The sequence below is a fragment of the Cricetulus griseus genome, chromosome 3 (genome assembly GCF_003668045.3).
Source record: "Cricetulus griseus strain 17A/GY chromosome 3, alternate assembly CriGri-PICRH-1.0, whole genome shotgun sequence".
Lineage (NCBI taxonomy): Eukaryota > Metazoa > Chordata > Mammalia > Rodentia > Cricetidae > Cricetulus > Cricetulus griseus.
Window position 1 is genome coordinate 239,257,214 of NC_048596.1, and position 19,712 is coordinate 239,276,925.

General features: G+C 37.6%; 1 long non-coding RNA gene across 1 annotated transcript in view; it reads left to right on the top strand.

Moving 5' to 3' along the window:
* Positions 1 to 324: 324 nt before the first annotated feature.
* Positions 325 to 19,712, top strand: part of LOC103163705 — a 53,349-nt gene continuing 33,961 nt past the window's right edge. Inside the window, exon 1 of the long non-coding RNA XR_004769358.1 lies at positions 325 to 2,203. This is a non-coding gene — a long non-coding RNA (uncharacterized LOC103163705). The remainder of the gene's footprint in view (positions 2,204 to 19,712) is intronic.

Genomic DNA, 19,712 nt, shown 5'->3' on the forward strand with positions numbered 1-19,712 from the left:
TGAACTCTAGACCAACAGCATGGGACTGAGTGAGGCCCTCTGTGTGTGGGAGACAGTTGTGTAGGGTGGTCTCTCTGAGAGGCCCTTGACAGTAGGATCAGGATCTATCCCTGGTACATGAACTAGCTTATGGGAGCCCATTCCCTATGGTGGGATGCCATGCTCAGCCTTAATGCAGTGGGGAGAGCCTTGGTCCTGGCTCAACTTAATGGGCCAGGTTTTGTTGACTCCCTATGGAAGCCCTAACCCTTCAGAAAGAGTAGATGGGGTGGGCTGGGGAGGGTGGAGGTGAGAAGAGGCAGGAAGAGGGTTGGGAGGGAGAACTGTGGTTGGAATGTAAAATGAAATTTAATAAATGAATAAATGAACAAATAAAGAAATAAGAAATTCAGACAGCTAGATAATCTTGCTTCATTACCCCTTTCTTAGAATGAAATTAGATAATAACATCAATAATGTAAATTGAACTTTGTATCACTGATTTTTTTCAAATGGAATTTCACTTTTTTTTTTTTTTAAGTTTCCATAGTATTACTTTCTGTGTGAAAACCAAATACTAAACTGGCCATGACACTGGAACATCAACAGCCATACTGACACTTCTTCATTTAAGTCCTATTTTCTTGAAGTTGTACTTCTGTCTCTTTGTGGGAGAAGCAGGCCATGTACAAAGAGTGTCAGATAAACCCATACCATGTGATGCCATTGAGGCCTGGCATAGCAATTGGACTCTTAGAAGTACAGGCTCCTGAGAGGGTTTAACACTTTTTATTTCAAAAGTATTGATTGGCATAAAGGGACTTTTACATTTCCTTTTGCTTTGTTTATCTTTGCCTCCTCCTCAACCTACCAAGGCCCTCTTGCTTCTAGGAAATTGACTTCAGTCATTTAATCACATGATTGTTTGTTGCTTTTTTTAATTGAAGAAGTAAGCATTTTTCTAGCACATCTGGAGAGCAAAACATTACACAACTGAAAAAGAAAGCCCTCTAGAAAATGAATCTTACATTTGAAATACCTGTCTTATTTTTCTGCTAGAAGTAATATTTTTTCCTGCTAGAGTAAATGTCCTTGCTCATGGGTTATTTCCATGTTTGACTTGAATGTATTTCTGAAGTAAGGATTTGGGGAGACCAGCAGTGCTGCTAAACTTTTACTGAGCAACTTCTCTTTCTGCCTTTCCCCCAACTTGCTGGCTGACCTGGGCTGCTTTTGTGACACCTGCTCCCATCTGCCCCCAAGCTGTACCCTTTCAAATGCAGGTCTAAATTACTTTCAACACACTTCTGCTACTCATTCTGTTAAGTGCCCCAACCAAATATAAGTTCCTATTGGCCTAAAAATAGATCCCTTGCCATCTGGAGCCCCAAATTTTTTGCATTTTCTCTTTCACCTCGAAGCAACTCTGCCAGTCATAAGAGAACTTCACCTGATGTAATTGTGTCTGTTTCCAACTGCTCCTGAACACACTCTGGAGCTTTCGTTCTGAGCGAATAATTCTCCCTTGTTATCACCAGGTTTCCTGAAGGGATCAGATGTTCATTCATTTTGACATTTTCAAATCATCAGAAAAAACTTTAACAAATCCCAGACTTGAATTTTGGCTTTAGTCTTTGTGTTTTATGAAATGTTATATCCTATACATATTTAGGTTAGACTAGCTCTCAAAGTTCTGCTTGGTGAAACACTCATGATTCTTGCAATCCTTAAAAACTGCAATATTGAAAGGGGCCAAGTTATTTTTTTAAAGGCTTGTTTTTAATCAAAACTGATAAAAGTTAAAACACACATATGTTCATTTAAGCTTTCTTGTATCTTTGAGTAGATAGTGTTAAAACAAGACCATGAGCAGAATATGAGGTATGGTTTCAAAAGAATATGAAGCAAGAAGGAAAATATTGCCAGTTTTCACTAAAGTTTCCCCAAATTTGTGGATAACAAGTATATAAAAATTTGTTCTGTTGTGAAATATTCAAGCACATATACAATTGATCCCATTGGGGAGCCCTCTGTACTCCAGCTGCCCTGGGATGCTTCCCTACAACTTTTAGGTTGTTCTCGGTTTCTTTCCTTAGTCACCCTCATCGCTGCTCACAACATTTTCCTGATAAACCTCACCCTGTGTCTTGACTCCATTATTTCTGACATGAATATCTCATAGATTCCTCCTCCCATGTCTTCTGAATTCCTGATAAGATGCAAAGTAAGTATTTGGCCCTTGTTTTTTTGGATACAAATTCAAGTACTTCCTGATTCAGTTTGAGTCCCCTTCCTTGTATCCACACTTATCCAAGGATGTACCCACCTCTGTGTTACTAATCCTATGATGGACCACACATGTAGACAAGCTATTAACAGCAAAGCAAAACCTTCACCTACACCTCAGTTCACAAATCAAGAAGCAATGTCGACTCTGGCCTTTATGGTTCTTCCACTTAATGTTTTTTTATTACTGGGCAGCTTCCATTCAGGGAAGCTTCCATTCTAATGCTAAAATACAAATACAACTCTGTGTTTTCCCCACTAGCTCTAACATAACCCAAAACTCCCTGTGCATGGATAGTTCATATGTTTTATTTTATTTTAGTAAGAGGGATAAAATCCAGGTTCTCAAATGTACCCAGAGCTACATTCCCAAGCCCATGGCTGTTGTTGAGAGAAGTCCTCAGATATTTTTCTCAGAAAATATTAAATCTTTTTTACAGTCATCTTTTAAAGGAAAATAACCATCTGATTCACATTGCAAGAGTTTATCTTCTGATGATTTAGAGGTCACAATTTTCAAAGTTAATCATCATATAATTTGGAGAAATCTTAATTTAAAAGTGTATTATTAAACAATTCTGAAGCCTAATTTTACAATTTATTTCTATTTATCATCAGAATTGAGACCTTGGAATATGATATCACAAAACATGAATATTCTTAATTCTTATCTTTTGCAAAGGTAAACATTATATTTAATTTTTTATCTATATAACAACAAGTGCTACAAAGAAAATATTTTACCATGGTTTAACTAATGTAATTATTACAATAAATTTTTCTTTTTTTTGTTTTTTTTTTCCTTTTTTTTTCCAAGACAGGGTTTCTCTGTGTAGCTTTGGAGCCTATCCTGGCACTCACTCTGGACCTCAGGCTAGCCTCGAACTCAAAGAGATCCACCTGCTTCTGCCTCCCGAGTGCTGGGATTAAAGGCATGGGCCAGCAACGCCTGGTCCTACAATAAATTTTTCATAACCCATTCTTCCCTTTCTAAATGTAATACAGTTGATTTAAGGTGATAAGGCAGGTGTGCTATTAGCAGAGAGTTATTTTACTCTTTATAGTCACGGCCTTCAGAATGCCTCTGAGATGTTTTTGAAAACAACACTGTTATCAGCTCTGAGTATATTCCAGACCTAGAGAGCTCCATGTCTGCTGCAGAGTGCAGAGCAGGAGTCAACTTAAGTTGAAGAAGCATATCCTTTTTTAATAAGTGAATAGAAGGAGCATGCAACTCAGATATACACAACTAAAGAAAAGCTTTCAGTGGTAGCACCATGAAAAGCACTACACATGGTAGATCCTGGAGTTGATGGCTTTCCAAAGGACACTGAATGAAGGAATTGTTATTGTCATGTGTAGAGACAAGAGACTAGGGTGACCCAAAGAAACATGGATGGGAATGGAGAGAGAAGAGTGATAGTGTGTTAACCAACAGAAAGAATTACTTTTGAACAAACTAGGGTCAAGACCACCTAAAGTAAGCAAGGACCTAATTGAGGGGAAAGGTAGAAATAGACACTGTGCAGAAGGCAGTGTGAACTCACCGCTTCAAGCATGGGGAAAGGAGGTGTGCACTGACTGTTGCAGATGAGGAAGGTAGCGTGAGCTGGCTGCTGTCACTGTAGCAAAGTGCTCCTAGTATGGAGACAGCACTGAAAATGTAACTCTAGGTAGAAATCTTGATTTTTTTCAGGGACTTTATTGCCTGCACCTATGTAATAGAAAGTAGAGCAGATGGAACTAGATTGTAGCCAGGACTAGCTGAGTCCAAGGTCATGCCCATGGCACACATTTTAGGGAGGTCCTTCTCTTCAGGATCCTGTGGGTGACTGGGATCAATAAATATAGCTATCAAACAATCATAGCCAGGGAAAGAGATCTTAGGTGATGGTCTGTACCATATGCTAGTAGTAGATTGGCGTTGATTAATGGTAAGCATGTTCAATGCACAAGAACTGTGTTGATCTGTAGACTCTAAACCACTTGGCAGTAATGCATTTTCCTTGAGTCTACAGTAGCTGTTCTAGAAAACATCAGAAGAAAAGTAGCAAGTAAAGAGGGACCAGGTGTGACTGGGGAAGGGACAGCAGAGAGAAATCTAGTCAATGCCATCTCCACATCTAGAAATGCTTATCTGCTGGGGTACTGAAGTCAAAGCAGTGATGGAGATTGAATGTACACTGTAGAATGGTGGTTCCAAAGGCAATGGAAAGATGAAGTTAGGAAGAGATGCAGGACTAAGTGGAAACATGACATTAATTACGGAAAAGAGTTAGTCACCAGACATTTACTTGAAAATGTCACTTAACATCCATTCTTTGAATTTTTTCCCTTTGAAACATAATCCTACGCTGACAGGTGTTTCCCCTTCGATGTACTGCATGGTAGATGGGGTTTTATACTGTCTCTGAAGCATTTTTCAATCTCAATGACAATTTTCACTGATTTATTTTTCCCTTACTGCTTGTTTTTAAAACATTGTCTAGGTATTGACAAGAATGTTACTGGTATGGATGAATTCCCTTATATTTTTTATCATGAGTTTTCTGTAAATGGTATCTTTTGATACCCTGAAAAACAAATCTTAGCCATTTTGCTTTTATGTATCAATTCTTCATTTCATATAATTAGAAGAATGATCAAAAATATAATTTTACATACAATATTTGAGAGTTGATTTTTGCATATGTGGAGACTCCTTAACAATTTAGTGGAGTTTATAATGCTCTAATATGCTCTAATGCTTCAACTCAATTTGAAGTTTTTAGCAGATGAGTATTTCATATTGACATAAGTACTATAAATCTCTTTGTTAGTTTAACTCTGATACTTCCATACATTGGGAATCCATAATACTACTATAATATATTACAGTCTCATTATTTCAAAGATTATATGAGAATATTTCAATGTTATTTACACAAACTATATCTACTGATAGATTTTGAATAGCATCTAGGAGGACATTATGGTTACCAATTAAGTGACAACTTAGGACTCTATATTATTTATATATCCAACCAAGTCTGTCAGCTTATTGACAAGTAGAGGATGACATACTAAAAAGAAAGGTAGATGGTTCTGAACTAATTTTTATTCATTAAATTGGTAATCATATAGAAAATAAAATAAGATTAGGTTTTGTGAGAAGTCTTCATTTCTACTGCTCATTCTTTCCTCCTCTTGTGCACAAACTTTCAGGTGTGAAGGCAAAATAGTTCATGGTTTTTATACTCTAATATGCTGTCTTTTTCACTCCAAGATATCATGGAAAATCTGTATTTTACACTTATAAAACTTCCAGAGAAGTAGTACACAACATACCAATGCCCTTATATTATTATATTTCTTTGTCTTAACAGATTTTTAAATTCATTAGCCAAACATTGGGACTTCTTAAATAAGAAGCAACATAAAAGTGACATTTGACTTTAGGCTATTTTTAACTAATGTTGAAATATTCAATTAAGATACTAATAAAATATCAGACCTTCTTTAAATTCTACAAGTCATTAGAAATGTCTATATCCTTTAGATTTAAACTTAAAAGATATAAATTGATTTTCAGAATTTGAGATCTTTCTAAGGAAGACAGAAATAATCCAGAAGTTGACTTAATTTTTAAAATCTGTTTATTACTTTATGAATTAATTTGTGAATGTTAGATTAAATTTATTAGTAATTTATTCTTAGTGAGATATCTATTTTTATTTTTATATTTAAATTCTTTAATTACTACTCATATTTACATATCGATGCCCCTAGTCCCTTGCCCTCCCATCCTCCCATGTTCCCCACCCAGCCCCCCCAACACATCCCCCTACTACTCCCCAGGGATAGTGAGGCCCTCCACAAGGGACCTCAAAGTTTGTTGTATCATTTTGGGGGAGGGCCTAAGCCCTCCTTGCTGTATCTGGGCTGCAATAGTATCCCTCCATAGGAAATGGGCTCCCAAAATCCATTTATGCACTAGGGTTAAAGACTGGCTCCACTGTTAGAGGTCCCACAGACTGTCTTGGCCTCCTAGCTGGCACCCTCATTCAGAGGGCTTGGTTCAGTCCAATGCTATTTCCCCAGCTTTATGACTAGGGTCTCCATGCTTTCACTAGGTTAGGTCAACTGTTTCTTCGGGTTTTTTGCAGTACCATCTTGGCTCCTTTGCTCATCCCTCTCTCTCCACAACTGGATTCCAGGAGTATGGTCCAGTGCTTAGCTGTGAGTTCCTGTTTCTGCTTCAAACAGCTACTAGATGAAGGCTCATGTTTATCTTTTGGGGACTGGGTTACCTCACTCAGGATGTTTTCTTCTAGTTCCATCCATTTGCCTGCGAATTTCAAGATTCCATTGCTTTTTTCTGCTGAGTAGTACTCCATTGTATAAATGTACCACATTTTCTCTATCCATTCTTCAGTTGAGGGGCATCTAGGTTGCTTCCAGATTCTGGCTATTACAAACAATGTTGCTATGAACACGGTTGAACATATGTCCTTATTGTATGAATGTGCATTCTTTGGGTATATGCTCAAGAGAGGAATTATGGATCTTAAGGTAGACTGATTCCCATTTTTCTGAGAAACCACCATACTGATTTCCAAAGTGGTTGTACAGGTTTACACTCCCACCAACAATGGAGGAATATTCTGCTTTCTCCACATCCTCTCCAGCATAGACTGCCATTGGTGTTATTGATTTTATCCATTCTGACAGGAGTAAGACGGTATCTCAGAGTGGTTTTGAGCTGCATTTCCTGGATGGCAATGGATGTTGAGTACTTTCTCAAGTGTCTTTAGGGCATTTTAGATTCCTCTGTTGAGAATTCTCTATTTAGTTCTGCACTCCACTTTTTAATTGCATTGTTTGGTGTTTTGGAGACTAGCTTCTTGAGTTCATTGCATATTTTTGTGATCAGCCCTCTGTCAGACGTGGAGTTGGTGAATATTTTTTCCCATTCTGTGGGCTGGCATTTCTGACTGTTTCCTTTGCCTTACAGAAGCTTCTATGTTTCAGAAGGTCCCATTTATTAATTGTCGATCTCAATGTTTATGTCTATTTCTTATGCCGTCATTCATACACCCGCAAGAGGTCAACCCCAGATTTAATGATGAGAATAAGATAGAGGTTGCCCTATTCAGTCCTGATAAGTGTGATAAGGTTTTGGTTGCTTGTCTTAACAGCCTGGGGAGTTAGTTGTACATTAAGAATCTTCACTAGATTACCTCTTGCTATAAACATTATTTAAGCAACATGGCTAAAGAAAATCTCTAGACAATTGAAGAAGTGTAGCTGAACTCTGGGAGGGTACTAAGATACTGAGGCCTTTGACAAAATCCAGTATCCATTCATTGTAAAAGTCCTGGAGAGTGTAGGGATACAGGCATATATCTCAATATAATAAAAACAATATATAGTGAACCCATAGCCAACATCATCTTAAGTGTAGAAAATATCAAACCATTCCCACTAAAATCAGGAACAAGACATGAATGTCCAGTCTTGCCACTCCTGTTCAACATAACACTTAAAGTCATAGCTAAAGAAATCAAGCAAATGAAGGAAATAAAGTAGATACAAATGGAAATGAAGTAAAAGTATCTTTCTTTGCAGATGTAGATGAGGGACTCAATACCTCCACCAGAACACTCTTACATTTGATCAATTCATTCACCAAAGTAGTAGAACAAAAATTAGGGCACATGATCAAATGAAAAAACATACTGGAAAAAATCAGGGAAATAATATTTGCAATGGGTGATAAAGGAAGGGAGGGAGGCAGGCAGGAAGGTGGGAAAGCAAGAAGGAAGGAAGGAAGGAAGGAAGGGAGGGAGGGAGGGAGGAAGGAAGGAAGGAAGGAAGGAAGGAAGGAAGGAAGGAAGGAAGGAAGAAAAAATTGAAATAAACCTAACAAGAAAAATAAAGTCTTACAAAGACTTCAAGATACTGTAAAAAGAAACAGAAAACTACATCAAAAAAGTGAAAAGACCTCCAATGATCATAAATTGGTAGGATAAATAGTATAAAAATGTCCATTCTACCAAAAACATCTACAGATTCAATACAATCTCCACTAATATTTCAATGTAATTATAAGCAAAGTTTATTTTAAATCATACATTTTATACGAAAATACAAAAGACACAGGACAGCCCAAACAATCCTGAGAAACAACAGAACTTCTGGAAGTATTACCATCCCAGATTTCAGTTTAAACTACAGAACTATAGTACTAAAAACATCATGATAAATATAGGTTTATTAATCAATGAATGAGATAAAATTCAGAGCCCACATATAAACCCACACTCTAATAGCCACCTTATTTGGAGCAAAGAAACCAACAATATACATTGGAGAAAAGATGGCATTTTCAACAAATAGTGTCGGTCAAACTGAATAGCTACATATTGAAGAATAAAACAAGGTCCATCCTCATTTCTCTTGCTGAACAAAATTCCAATGGAATCGATCAAAGACCTCAGCATAAGACCCAGTTCCTTGAGTTTGATAGAGGAGAAAGTAGGAAATAGACGTGAACTCATTGATGGAAAAGAAGGACTTTTTGAATATGACCCTGATAGCACAGCCATTAAGAGAAAAAATTAGTAAATGGGGTATTATGAAACTAAAAAAATTTCTTGAGAGAAATTTGAGGGAAGAGCCAGTATATCTAACAGCCAGAATATATAAACAGAATTCAAATTTAAACAAGAAAACAATTGCCCTATGTAAACATGGGATGTAAATGTATCTTTTGAGACTTCTCAAAAGATAAAATGCAAATGATTGGAAAACAATGACTTTACATACTTAGCCATGTGGCAAGATACAAATTCAAACTTCTTTGAGATTTCATCTCAATCCACTTAGAATGGTTAAGCTAAAAACAAAATGATAATTGCTGGTATGGGTGTGGAGAAAAGAACATTTATCTACTGCTCTTGGGAATGAAAACAATTGTAGCAAATATAAAAATCAGTGTAATAGTTCCTCAAAAAGCTGAAAGTAGTTCCACTATATGAATACCACCCAGGGGTATCTTTCCAAAGTACTTCATAACCTACTTTCAAGATTTTGGGTCATCCACAGTTATCACTACTCTCCTTATAATGTCCAGGAAACAGAAACAGCCTAGATGTTCACTAACTATTGAATAGATATTAAAAATGTGGCATATTTACACAATGACATTTTATTTAGCTATTAAGAATGATTATATTATAAAAGTTGCATGTAAATGGATGAAGCTGGAAACAGTCTCCTTAAGGGAAATAAATTAAAGCCAAAAAGATGAATACTATGCTGTTTCTCATTTCTGCATGTTATCTTTGAAATTTTAGATATGTGTGTTTCATTAGGAATTCCCATAGAGGTTAGGAAATTACAAAGGGGAGGTCCTTTCAATTGAGGGGAGATAGAATGCACTTCTATAAATGGTTAAAAGGTTATAATACAATGGAATGGTTAGTTTGTGTTTGAAGAGTGGAGGGTCTGGTAGAGGAGTGAGTATATGAAGGAATAACTAACACTAAAGAACTTTTGAAAAAGATATCGGAACTTGGAAATCTACCATTGAAGTTTCTCTTTCTCAATCTCTCTCTCTCTCTCTCTCTCTCTCTCTCTCTCTCTCTCTCTCTCTCTCTCTCACTCTCTCTCTCTTTTTCTCTCTCTCTGTCACACACACACACACAAAAAAACACACACACACACACTCATGCACACATGAAATGGAACTACACTATAATAGGACAACAAAGTCCCTACTGGAAACCACATTTTAACTGTTCTTGTATGTTTGGTCTTCCAGTAGAGCAAGGTTGACTTACTAGGAGATATATCATTAAAGAAAATCTACTTTCCTTATAACAGCTATAAATTACCAATAGCTTCTCAGCTAGATACAGGACTTTGCATGCTGGCATTTGATCTGTCTTGGCCTTATACAGGTTTTATGTGTGATATCATAACCATTGTTATGCAGCTACCTTGCTGTTTCCTGAGAGTAATCATTTCCTTGCAGATACATACCACCTCTGGTGCTTACAGTCTTTCTACACCATCTTCTACACAGATCCAGAGTTTTGGGAGGGGTGTGTGGTATAGAAGTACCATCTCAGACTGTGTAGAAGATGGGGTAGAAAGCATTCTGTCCATTTTAAGGTCTCTATGTTAATCACTATCTAGTATAAATATAAGCCTCTTTGGTGAAGGTTGAGAAAAGTGCTGATCTGTGGGCATAAGGATAACTCAGTTTAATACTACATATTTAGCAACATATGGATGGAAGGTTTTCCCCTAGGACCTAGGACCTGTCCAACCACAGATCCCAGGCCCCAATAATGGTGCCATGTATGGGTTTTACCTTGTAGAAAGAAATTAATCCAGTCAGGAAGTCATTGGATACTCCCATGATGTTTTTGCTGCTATTGTAGCAGTAGGAATATTCTGCCAGATCAGTCATTATTTTAGGTCACAGGATTAACAGCTTGGTAAGACTGATGATTACTTTTCTCTTGTAGCATGCATAATCTCCTTGCACTATGCAATCTATCTAGTGGGGATGAAGCTTTTGGGTACTGACCAGTGTCTTCAACAATGGAGTCTCAATCATCTGTGGTAGTTTGAATGTAATTGAACCCGTAAGCTAAGAAGGAATGACATTATTAAGAAGTGTGGCCTGGTTGGTGTAGGTGTAGCCTTGCTGGAGGAAATATGCTACTGTTGGGGTGGGTTTTGAGGTCAAGCTATGCCCAGTGTGGACACAGCCTTCCTCTGCTGTCTGCAGTCAAGATGTAGAATTCTCATCACATTCTCCAGCTCTATGTCTGCCTGCATTCCAACATGTCGCACTATGATGATGATGGACTAAACCTCTGAAACTGTAACTCTACCCAACTAAATATTTTCCTTTATAAGAGTAATTGTTGTTGTCATGGTGTCCCTTCACAGTAATAGAAACCCAAACTAAGACACCATCAAATTCTGGAAGAAAATCATTGGAACTGATTAATAGCCTGAAATGTATGCAGATCTATGAACCTTATTGGCCAACAAGTCTAAAGATGTAACCCAAACTTGGCGCTGCTTTATTGTTGTTGGCTTTGATTTGTTTTTGTTTGTTTGCTTTTCTTTCTCAGCTTATGATACCTGGTAGAAGCATTGTTACCCTATTATAAATTAATTCATTTTTACTATTATTTTCTGTGTGTGTTTATTTGTTTTGTGTATGTGTGTAATAGTCTACAGTAATAGGTTACAATTGACTCTTTGAGAGGGTTGTTAGTGTTATGCATCTCTTCCTGTATGTCCTCCTTTACCCTGAACTCCCATCCCTTGCCCCAAGTTAACCCATTCTGTACCATCATTCCTCTTTAACCTTTTATAGCACTGCTTTCTATCTCCCCTTCTATGGAAGAACCCCTCATGGTCCCTTACTAATTGATGGTTTTCAGATAAGTCCATGCATTTGGGAATTTCATTTTCTTTGACAGCTTAACAATATTCCATTGTAATAATATACCACATTTTCATTATCCATTCATCAGTTGATGGGCATGTATGCTATTTCAGTTTCTTGATTATTGTGAATAGAGCTACAATGAACATTGATGAGGAGGCATCTAGGATGTAGAGTCCTTCAATATATTCCCAGTAGTGCCATGGGTCTTTGGAAGGTTTATATATAGAATATAAAGATACCACACAAAAAGTCCACACCAATAAAACAAATTATTCAGTTAGAAAAATGGTGCATGGAACTAAAGACAGAGTTCTCAAAAGACAAAATGCAGAAGGCTGAGAAATTTTTTTAAAAAGGTTCAAGATCCTTAACCATCAAGAAAATGCAAATTAAAACTACTTTGTGACTTCATCTTACCCCTGTTAGAATGGCTATGATAAAAAAAAATGATGACAAATTCTGGCATGGATGTGGAGAAAGGGGAACACTTATTCACTGCTGGTGGGAGTACAAACTGGTATTGCCACTATGGAAATCAGTGAGGAGGTTCCTAAAAATCTGGAAATAAATCTACGACATGAAAAATCATGTTTCCTAAAGCAAACACAAGATAGAGAAAAGTATCGTGCTTTCTATTTTGTAGTTCCCCTGACTCTGGAGGACAGTGGGTCTCTAGGTGTGATTCTGGATTAAGCTGCCACAGTTTAGCATTCTGTAAAGAAGACTGTAAAGAAGACATCATATCCGCATGAAAGACAACAGAATAGTCAAGGAAAGGAACATGATTATTGCTTGAAAATGAATTTGGCTTTTCAGTGGTCCTGGAAGGAACACTTGAGACTTTGTTTGTGTACCATTGATTTAGGGAACATTGAGGCTTCCTGCTGATTATACATTTTAGTCAAATTTACAACTGTTTCATATGCTTTTGAAGAAAAACCTGGTTTTAGGACATTGTACCCATAATAAAGTTAATAGCATATAATAGGTACCTTTAAAATAGATGTATAATATGTAAATATTTTCACATAAGTATAAATCAAGGCACGACAGCTTTGGACTACTGATACATAGCCTGTTTTCATGATCCTTTTTTTCAATTGGTTTTTTAAAAACCACTCTTCCACATATGTACACATATACAAAAATGGTAGAACTAAAATATTTTCCCTCTTAGCAATTTTGTTGTAGTATGAATGAGTTTTATAACATTGTAAAAAGCTGTGAATTTCATGGTTTGAAAAGTAGTTTTTTGTTTGTAATCTATTATTTGAAACACTTTATTTTAATACTATAATTTAGTGCCACTAATTGCTTGCAACCCCATAAAGTATATATTATTAGTTATGTGCTTCAATATAATTTGAAGATATTGTTGAGTGTGTTAATTTTACATATTGATGTTATATTTACTTTTTAAATTAAGTAACAATTTCAACATGCTTTCTAAAGTTTGACTATCTGCAATGTAGTCATTGGTTCTCTTAATGTTCTCTGTCTCTGTCTCTGTCTCTGTCTCTGTCTCTGCCTCTCTCTCTCTCTCTCTCTCTCTCTCTCTCTCTCTCTCTCCCTCTGTGTGTGTGTGTGTGTGTGTGTGTGTGTGTGTGTGTGTACAGGGACATATGCACAAATACATGAGTAGGCCAGAGATTGATGACAGTAATCTTCCTCAGTCACTCTCCACCTTATGTATTTGAGATAGAGTCTGTCACTGAACTTATAACTCACTATTCATTCACCTAGATTGCTTTTCCAAGGAGTTTTGGACAATCAGCTTTTTCTACCTTCTCAGTGCTGGGATCACAGGCACATATTATACTGAAATTATAGATTTTTGCATAGAGCCTGGGGTCTAGCTTCCTATTGTTATCGGTAATTAGTGGTTAATACAGAGACTCATAGCTGTTCAAAGTCCTGAGAATATGTGACAAAGAATGCTCAGCCATAGAAGGGCCATCTCTATTAACCCCCATATCATCAAGTGACAGTGGAAAGAGCACAAGTGCCTGGTCCTCCAGCAGGTAGGTAGGGCTGGTCCAACCAGTCTCTTCCTGGGGCTGAGCAGGATGGTGAGTGTCAACAACTCAGACCCCCCTCCTAGTCATGGAGAGAACCATGCTGAGTTGGGAGACTTGTCAAAGCAGAGTCTCCTTTGATTGCATCAGGAATGCACTTTTATAGAGTTGAGAAAGTGGGTGGGGACCTCAAGATGGGGTGAGGTGTAAGGGCCAATAATATTTCACCATGTTAGCAGTAGCTAGGCAGAGGCAGTTTTGCTGAGACAGGTTGCCAAACTCGAGTCAGGCTCAGGAAGTTCCACTAGGCCTTGCTTCTTGGCCTTTTTAGGCCCAACACACAAGGGCTGAAGAATGAGGAGAAATGCTATGTAAAGCTGTCCTCTGCACATGTCATGGCTGCTACACACATGACTCAGAGCAGCTGTGATTGCCTGCACAATACCTGAACAAAATCGGATGGGTTAAAATTTCCAACATGGTTGGGGAAGAGGCCCATAGAAGCCCTACCCCAAGCTGAGGCGCTATTGACAATTGGGTGCTGCAATAGGGAGATTCTCTTTTTTCTGGTGGTGACCAGTGGTATATTGTCTGTACCTCAGTGACAACCCCACACCCATGTGAAAATGTGCATCACTAATGAGGATATGAAGTCGGGAGGGAGATGTGTTGGGAGGATCAATTAGAAACTAGAGTGAGGAATGGAGGTATAGACCTGATCAAAGTACATTTTATACCTGTACAAAATTTCCAAAGAATAAATTTCTAAAAGAAGCCTATGGCATTCTAAACTCACCCGAGGCCAAGTGAATACAAATGTTCCCGTTGGACTACTTCTTATAATTGTTTAAATTTTAAGAAATAAGTCTTGTTAAAACACAGTTTGTATTTTGTCATGAAGCCAACCTGAAAGCTGAGAGGACAAATTATGTCACTTATGTTCTTTGTCATTTGCTTGAATCACACATAACTTTTCTGACAGCCTACACTCTGCATTGATCTGTGCAGATCCTTTAGTGGGATGGAAGAAATGGCACCTGAGCAGTGGTGACTCACATTCTTGCTCACAGCAGTAGGCTGGTGTGTCTCAGCAGGGGTGGAAATGGGAGAGCTTGGTCACCTACCAGAAGGATCAGCTAGCTGGGTTCCTGAGTATGCTCAGCTCAAAAGTCTGTACCTTGCCACATTCTAGACAGCTCACCCCTTATATAAATATAAAGAGGAAAGTATTTTGGCTGGTAGTCTTCAAGGTTCTGTTTCTTTTTGTCTTAGTAAAAAGGAACAAAATTTTAGAATTACATACACAAGAATATAAAGTTTCAGAGCATATAATGGCTATAACCCACACTAATTTCAAAGACTATTGCAAAGGCTGATTACAGAGTATAGAATGAAGACTCAAGTTGTCTTGAATGCCTGTTCTGCCATGTGCTAGCTCTTAGACTTCTCTGTGATGCTCTTTGTCCATGTGCAAAATGGGTAGTGGCAGTGGATCCCTCAGAAGGTGACTATAAAGACTAAACAAGTTAAAACATAAAGTATTACATGACTTCAAAATTACAAACAATTTGTACACTTAGCTACACCATCATCTTAATGTTTGTTTTTGTTTTAGTGCTTCTGATCTCTCTTGTCTCCCAGTGTCTGGCCCCATTTTCTCATTTATACCATGGAGGCTACTTTTATCTCAACTTTATATAAACTATTGTCATTTTGAAAAGGTAGCCTCAATTGAGAAAATGACCTCATCAGATTGGCTTGTGGGTAAGATGATGGTGAATTCCCTTGATTGATTTTTGAGTGTGTAAATGGAGTTCTTAATTTGTCTAAGTAATAAAATCCTGAAGTCAGATATCGAGGAAAATTCTGAGAGATCAGAGAGAAGAAGGAGCAAGCCAACACTTCCACACTTCACCTCATTACCATCTCAGCAGACAAGAGAGCAAGTTCCTGTTTCTCCTGGATTATATCCTGTTTTCACCCAGCTAGCTCATTTCCTGTCTGTCTGTACAGACCTCCAGACCTCTATGGTTAGCTAGTGGGATGTTCCATGCTCTGACCTTCAGACGGGCTTTATTTGTACAAGCATGGTATCACCACAGATGTAGAAGGATCCAGTTCATTGTGAACAGTGCTTCCTCTGGGATGGTGGTTCTTGGTACTATATTAAAATAAAATAAAATTAAGTAAATAAAGCTGAGCAGTTAAGTCATGGGGAGAAAACAAGCAAAAAGAATTCCTCTATGGCTTATGAATCAGTTCCCATCTCTGGGTTCCTGCCTTAAGTTCCTTCCCTGGCTTTCCTCCATGGCATACTATGGTGTGAAATTGTAAGGTAAAATAAATTCTTTTCTGTCCAAGTTGCTTTTGGCTTTGATACTTAATCACATCAATAGAAATCCTAACTACGATAGAAAATGGAACCAGGAGTAAGGCATTTCTGTGAGAGATCTGACCAGGTGTTTTGGGGAGGATTGCAAAAGGACTTGGAACTTTATTCTGGATAAGCTCTTGAGTGTTCATGGCTTATGGAGCTGTTACAGGAACATAGAACATAGTGCTAAAAGTCTTGAAAACAGTGTAAATTGGCTTGGAAAATTTCAGAGATATGTTTTGAAAATCCATTAATGACTATATTGGGGCTGTCCAATATTTTGAATTAAGAACTACTGAAGAAAAATCTTTGCTAGGACAATAATGCTGGTAAACTAAGGCTAAGGAATTAATGATGATTAACAAGAGCCCAGCATTATTGAGAAGAAGTCTTCTGAGACACGTTTCTTCAGACTTATTATCTAGAAGCTGTGGTCCAGAAAGCAACAAAACTGTCTACTGTAGGTAGCAGAACATGAAAAAGTGTAAAAGTTACCCAGGTGGTACTTGTGTTGAAGACATGATGAAGTCGTAGAGAGAAGCTGAGGCTTAGCACCATGATTCAGGGTCAGAGTTCTTGAAATGAGACCAAGAGATGGTATTGGTGAAGGTGCAGCCCAGTTGTAGTGGAAATTCTAGCATTTTAGAGATGCCATCCCATGGGATGATGACCAAGGACAGCATCATGCGTGGCATCAAGGGATTCAGAGCCTCTAAGACATTCTGCATGTGCTGTAGATTGCAGAGATGGAGAGGTAGAGGAGAACAACAAGTCCTTTGGAAACCAGAAGATCATGAGTTCAAGAAAGTTTGACACTGAGTGTTATACTCTTGGATTTCAGCTTTGCTTTTCTTTGATTTTGGTTGTATTCTGGTTATTCCTTTTCAGGATAAGAAAGTAACTTATTTTGATTTTACAGGAGCCCACAGTTGAGAGACTTTGAACTTTTAAAGAGACTTTGGAGTTTTAGAAGGACTACGGATATTTTAGAGAAACTTTGAACTATAAAGGAGGCCTTGGATGTTTTAAAGAGACTGAATGTTTCAAGTGTTGAAATTTTTAAAGACTGTTTTAAAACTTGAAATGTTTTATATTGTCTTATTAATATGAACATGACATCTTCAGTACAAGAAGAAAGGAAACATTGTGGATTAAAAGTGATGTGTATGTCAAGTTGACAAGGGGTCAATTATGTTGCCTAGTTTTTATGTCAACTTGATACAAGCTAACATCATCTGGGGAGAAGGAACTTAATCAAGAAAATGCTTCCATAGTATATTGGCTTGTAGACAAGTCTGCAGGGCGTTTTTTGAATAATGTTTGGTGTGGGAAAGCCTAAATCATTGTATGTCATACCGCCCATGTGCAGGTAGTCCTGGATGGTAAAAGAAAACAGTCTGGGCAAGACTTGAGGAGTAAGCTGCCAAGTAGCTCTCCTTCATGACATTTACTTCAGTTTCTGCCCTGAGTTCCTGCTCTGGTTTCCCTCAGTGATGGACATAAAAGATAAGGTCAAATGTGCTTTTCCAAGGTACTTTCAGTAATGGTGCTTGATCACAGCAATAGAGCCCTTAACTAAAACACCTTCTTATATTGTTTTTGTAAGTTGTCTCACATCCTGCGAGAAAAATACAGTCATGTAAACACAATCTTTTTATGAATTAAAAGAAGAAAGGAGTGGTGAACATCATTTATGAAGTTATTCAGAGCAAAGTATTCATGATTTTCTTTAAGGATGATTGCTTACACTCTAGTTTTCAGTCTCTGATCCACTGTACATTTCTGAGAATGCATAGTAGGGTCTTTCTCAAGAAAGCATTCTCAGGACATTTCTGCTGTCTCTCTGGCTAGAATAACAACTTTGCCTATCTTCCTAGAGGCTACACTCTGGGATACTAGGCACATACTTACATAATTTTTTTCTTTTCTCACCTCTATATCAGAAACTAGCCCTCATGAGGGCTGCCTGATGAGTTGGAGCAATGGCACTCCCACCCAGTGGCTCTCCATCTTGATTAATGCATCTTTGTCTCAGGCTCCCTCCCCCTCTATGGACTTCCTTGGTGGTTTAATGTAGTGAACATTTTGAGAAGGTGGCTCATGGTTCTCCCTTGCAAACCTGACTGAGTCAGCCTGTGTATACAGCTGAATGGAGAGATGAGTTTCATATTGACATAGATCCTCAAATAAAGTTGTTAGTAATGCTTAATTAAATTTTACAAATACTGTATATGTTTATTCCTTACTTCCCTCAAAGATTCAAGGACTGTTATTAACAAAGCTCTGAGAATTCACTTATGCCTGCCTCTGTGTTAGATATGAATGTAATAACCTCTGCTTTAGACTTCTGTGTCACAAAGGAACAAGATGCATTAATATTGATAACATGATTGACAATTCTGATATACACGAAGTGAAACCCTCAATATGACTTTGTAGCCAAGGATACCAAAAGCTCCGGAAAGAGTGGACTAGATATGAGGAGCACGCTAGCCACAATGAGAGCTGTCACTAACAGGCACTTGACATAAGTGATGCATATTGGACAATTAATTCTGTAGGAGTGAACTGGAACACTTAAGGGCTACCTCTCAAGCTACTGTTTCCACTGCCGTGTGACTTTTAGTGATTTATTAATCATTATACTTCACTACCTTTCCCTCTGTAAGATTAGGAAGACAGAAAAAGACACTGTTAACGAACTTTCCTGTCTGATTTGACCCTTATAACTCAGTATCATAATTTAGTCATCTAGCTGTTAAACTGATTGACACTCTTTAAAGAGATACTTGAAACTTTTTTTTTCTGAGAACCTCTTCCCTCCTCTTAATTTCCAACTTGGTAACAGCTTTAACTCTAAGAATAGAACATGGCACTGAAATGAGCTATGTACTTCTACATTCATACAGAAAGATTTCTGTATGGCTCTATTTGCCTGCATGGCTAGATACTTAGCTAGTCCTTTAATTCCAATGTAGCAATTCATCTTTTTAGCTGTCTTTTTTTAATTAGTCAAAATACACAGAATCACAACTGAGCTCTACTTTTTTTTCTTCTGTAAAGCCATGTTCATATTCCTTGCAAGATTGTGCATGAACAATGGTTATTGAAATAAGGAAAAATCACAGAGTTCCTAAAATAGATACAGGTATGTATTTTTCTACATGTGTTTAATCCTCACAGTAGTAATTCTTCTCCCAGGTAAAGACTCAGTGGTGCATTTGATCCTTAGAAGAAGTTCTTGATTTGTGGTTTTCTGTTCAAATTATTCTCAGGAAAAAAAATCAGGGATACCTGAAGTTTTGAGAATATCTCAAAAGCATAGTATCTCCTTTTCCTGCTGTAACTGCCATTTGCTCACTTCCCAATTAATTCTTCGCACCCACCCTCCTCCCACCTACACACTCTTGCATACGATCTGTCTTAGTCATTTGTCACTATCTACTAGAAGCAGCATAGTAGCACCTTGATTGGTGTTTGGCGATTATCTCATAGATCTTGAGTGAGATGCACTTCTTTCTTCCCACAAATTGTTAGGTTGCTTAAGGTCAAGATCACTTCTACCCAAGAGGAGGTGTTTAATAAAACCTTATCCTAAGAA